Below are 5043 nucleotides of genomic sequence, written 5' to 3' on the forward strand. Positions count from 1 at the left end.
ATATGTAGGTCCCTTTCACTCGTTTATATAGAATTGAGCTCTTATACCATTTAAAAGTATTAAGTCATTAATGCTTGTAAATTTTGGACTCTTGGATTGAGTAATGTATGGTTGGAATAATAGCGATCCCATAGGATCGATTGAGCGGGTGGTTGGTTGATAGTATGGTCTAACGGATAAAAATGATCAAAAGGTAAATCCAACAGCAAAAAACTTACAAACAGTAAGTATTTTGTCCTTTTAAAAGCAATAGCCTCTCTCTCTCTCTCTCTCTCTCTCTCTCTCTCTCTATATATATATATACTCCTAAGCCGTTTTCGATTATGAAAATTTCGAATCGACGATCAGCTCATTACACTTGATTTAGCGTATTTAAAGTATCTAAAAAAATAAATTTTGTAATTTTTTTGATATTCTTTACCTTGCGATCGAAAATGTTCAAAATCAATTGTTAAAAATAAAAATCTCATAAAAGATAGTGATATAGCACTAAAATTTTTTATCAGATATATTGATCTTGTTGTAGATAGTATGAAAAAATTTTTATTAAAATTTCATCTTATTTGGGTACTTTTACACCGTTAAACTTAAAAATGGCAGGCATCAACAATTGTAAATATTAATTTTGAACCCATTTGATCGTTAGGTAAATAATATCGAAAAATTGCAAAATTTATTTTCTAGATATTTCAAATATGGTAGATCAAGTCTAACGAGGCCAATCATCGATTCGAAAATTCAATCATACAGCTTAGGAGCACGGAGGTCTCCATGCTTTTAAGAGCACAGCAGCCCCTCTATCTCTCTCTACCTATATATATACATATATATTAATAAAAATGTATAAAACTTATCAAAACTATGATTCTCTTTGGGATGACTACATTTTTTTTTTTTTGAAAGAAAAGTAGTATGCTATCCGCTTCGTAAATTTTTCTTTTAGAAATATATAAAATTAACTGAAAATGTGAATCAACTAGGATTTAAGCTTAAAACCTCAGGTACTGACCACCAAAATGCTATATATTAACAAAATGCTATATATTAACAAAATGCTAGTAATACATTCCAAAAGAGGGTAGATTTTACATTCTTCATCCTAGAATTTATATATTCTATTGCATATTTAATGTTTAAAAATAAAACATTAAAAAATAATTCTTGATTTCTGGATGAAGGAATGTAAAATTTGTAACTCTTTAGGAGTGTACATGTTAGCATTGTTCCAAATTATCATAAAAAGCCATATGCTAAAGTTGGAACCTAAATTATCATCACTTTTTTTGCAAGTGATAAGCTTGCCAAATCACTTGAGAAAAAGTACAAGCACTAACAAACTTGTTGACGTGTTTTCCATTTTGGGCCATTTTAATGACCTCAAGATCAACTTAATCGATCCCAATAAGCCATCAGTGTCATCCAAATTAGGTCAATTTCATTTTACTAATCCAAATACCATATTTATATCTTTTGAGGTGTGATCATTAGGGTTTAACAAGATCCATAGCTAACTAGTTAATTAGCTTGACTTTTAAGTTCAATATAAGTTCACTGATAGTATTTAATGCTATGCTTATATACTCCGAAGAACACAAAAAAGTAGAATCTAAAATGAAGTAATTAGTCTTTAATTTTCATGTAGCTTGTGGGGCTTACCATCTTATTATTTTGGTATATCTTATTATGATAGTATTTTCACTGCTCTAATGCATCTTTTTTGAAATTTTAGGAGTAGTCATATCTATACATCTATCTATACACATATTATTTTTCATAAATTTTTGTCACGTGATAGCACCATAGTCTCTCATTCTCAAAATTTCTACTCTTCAATCATTGCGACCGCTTTTCTTTTTCGTAACGTCTGCCTTTTCGGTTTTCTGTTTTATTAATTCCTTTCCTGTAACGTATGCTTCTTCGGCTTTCCGTCGATCATTAATTCTTTCCCCGTAACGTATGCCTCTTCGGCTTTCCCTCTCATTAATTTATTCTCTGTTACGTCGCTGTTTCGACTTCACGCCTCATTAGTTTTTATTTTTTAAGAGGCGTTAATTGCCCGAGGAGCCCGTGTGCACGACATACGGCGTCCTCGACAATGACCCGCCTACTACGTCCGCTCCAACCTCAAGCTTCGCAAGCGCGCCCCCTCGCCCTCGCCGTCAACGTCAGATGAGTCAAACTCTAACCCTAGCCCCCAACTTTCCTCCCTTGATCTCGATTATTTAAATTTGTAATGTATAGTTATGTAAAGGGTGTGTATCTCTCTCTTCTAATGAGCTCGGAGGACGAGAAGTATCGACTAAGATATGGACTTGCTGAAAAGGAGTTGAAGGTACTGTGATACTTCACGAAATCATCGATGTTAGTAGAGAATGCCATAAATGAGGGTACAAGGGGTCTGATTTTTATGTAATAAATTTTTTTCTCCTATAGTTTTCTTTTATTTTTTGTTGTTTTTCATTGAATTATAATTCTATTCTAAATATTTTAAAATATTTTTTACATTATTAAATTTAATAAAATATGATTATATCCGCTGCATCGCGCGGATTCCTATACTAGTGAAGCATTATCTTTTATAAAAGGGATAATTTGCCTATATACCTCTCATACGTTTGAAAATATCCGATTTAACCCTTTTTTTTCTTTCTAAAATACCCCTTATATGTTCCAACGTTATTGTAAAATACCTCCGCAGTTATTTCCTGTTAAGTTAACTTGAGTTAAACGTGAGTTAAATATCTATCACAGTTAAAAAAAATTAAAATACCAATCTTGCCCTTAACTTAAGGGCAAATAAGAAATATTGGTGACGGTAGAAGAGTACATTGGAAAAGACTAAAAGTCAAAATACTTTTTGTGCCCCTGACTTGAAAAGACCAAAAGTCAAAATACTTTTTGTGCCCCTGACTTTAAGGGCAAATAAGAAAGTCAGTGACGCTGAAAGGGTATATTTGAAAGGGCAAAATAGTAATTAATAGATAACAGAGTTAATTAACAGATTTTAACTCTAGGGGTATATTAGTAATAGGTTGGAACGTAGAAATGGTATTTTCAATATTAGCCTTCTAAGAGGGGTAAATCGGAAAGTCGGAAACTTTTTAGGGGTATATAAGCAATTGCCACTTTATAAAATGATGAGATGAAATTAGTTTGTCATATGTATAATGATGCCACTAAAGCCTTGTTTTCTAGCACTAATATATATATTTTTTAGGGTTGGCTCCCTTCCTACCCGATATTGAGGCCTGCCTCTCTCCACCAGACCTCCCTCTAAGGAGGAGTGGAGAGGGCTAATCCGTAAACTACAAAGTAAAATTGACGGATGGCAAGCGAAACTCTTGTCGAGAGGATGTAGGCTCATCTTGGTGAACGTTGTTCTGACGAATTTACCTATTTACTTCCTCTCGGTTTTCAAAGCTCCGAAATGGGTAACCAAGCGTATTGAAGCACTACGGAGAGACTTTTTCTGGAATGGAAGAATCAACTCCCCGAGTAAGGGGTGCTTAATCTCTTGGAAGAGCGTGTGTAGGAGTAAGAAAGAGGGAGGACTTGGAATTCTGGACGTCGCCACAATGAACCAAGCCCTTCTAGTCAAATGGTAATGGAAATTCCACACTGTGCCCCAGTTGCATTGGAACAAGATTATTCATGCATTGTTTTATCTCAGAAGAAGACCACTAAAGGAGGGAAGGTCTTTCAAACCCCCCTCGTTTTGGTGGAAGAGAATCCTTAGTCAAAAAGGAAAATATAAATTGGGAGCATTCTGTAAGTTGGGCAATGGTAGAAACATCGAGTTTTGGATTGACCGCTGGTGTGGGGACTCTACATTGCAATCGTCATTCACGGAGGCGTTTGAGTTATCGAATCACAAAAGGCTGAAAATTAGTCAGTGCTGGTGGAACAACGAATGGAATTGGCGCAAGATACTGGGTTGCGACAATAATATTGATTACCGATTAAATTCTAGGATATCCGAACTTAAGGCTGGGGTGTCCAACTTCAGAATTGAAGAAGGCCCTGACAGTGTGCATTGGCGATGGACTACGGACGGGCATTTTACAGTCAAATCAACCTACTTTGTGTTGTGCGATGGGGGAACTAGAGATGCTCGCGCTAGTAAGATTTGGAAGCTTCGTATCCTTCTAAAAGTGAAAGTGTTTTGCTGGCTCGTCATCAGGAAAAGGACACTTACTGCAGAGAATCTACTTAAGAGAGCATGGGTTGGTAACACATGCCGTGTGTTATGCGGAATGGAAGAGAAAACGGTTGATCACTTATTTACTCAGTGTGTATTCTCCAGATTTCTAATAGTGAAGACATTGGACAATGTCCAGCCAAGAGATTTGGGTGAGAATGTGATTCTGGTCTGGGACCGATGGAAAAATAGGAAGCGTTCATCATCGTCACGTCCTGGGCTAATCGGTTTAGTAGCCTGCTGGTGGGTTATTTGGGAGGTCCGGAACTTTAGATCGATCAAGCCTGACCCTTTTGTAGGAATTTACAAGATTAATCAACTGACGATCCTGTGGGAGCAACTCTTATCAACAGTTAGACATAACTTTGATTTTACTGGGTAACCTTATTTATATACTTATATTTATACAAACTTATATATATATATATATATATATATATTTTATATATATAATATAGTAGCCGGACCCTATATATATATATATATATAGGGTCCGGCTATATATAGTTAGAACTTCTTCTTTTTCCTTTTTTCTTTTTTCTTTTTTCTTTTTTTTTTTTCACGCCCTCCCCAAGGCCTACGTTGCCTCATCCATGTAGCTTAGTTCACTTTTTCAATGAATAAAGCAGATAGCGTGCTACTTTTTCCTCAAAAAATATATATATTTTTTAAAAGCATAGAAGCTTAATTCTCTAGAGTCCAGCTATGATACTTAATTTTAAAAGCTTAAACACTTGGTGCTTAATTTGTAAATTTTTTACCGTTACATCTATCTCTTTGACCAATTCCACTTCTTAGATTATACTATTCTACTAACCACACGCTCAAATTTAGAGGACCACTAT

This window comes from Ananas comosus, linkage group 10, assembly GCF_001540865.1.
Source record: "Ananas comosus cultivar F153 linkage group 10, ASM154086v1, whole genome shotgun sequence".
NCBI lineage: Eukaryota > Viridiplantae > Streptophyta > Magnoliopsida > Poales > Bromeliaceae > Ananas > Ananas comosus.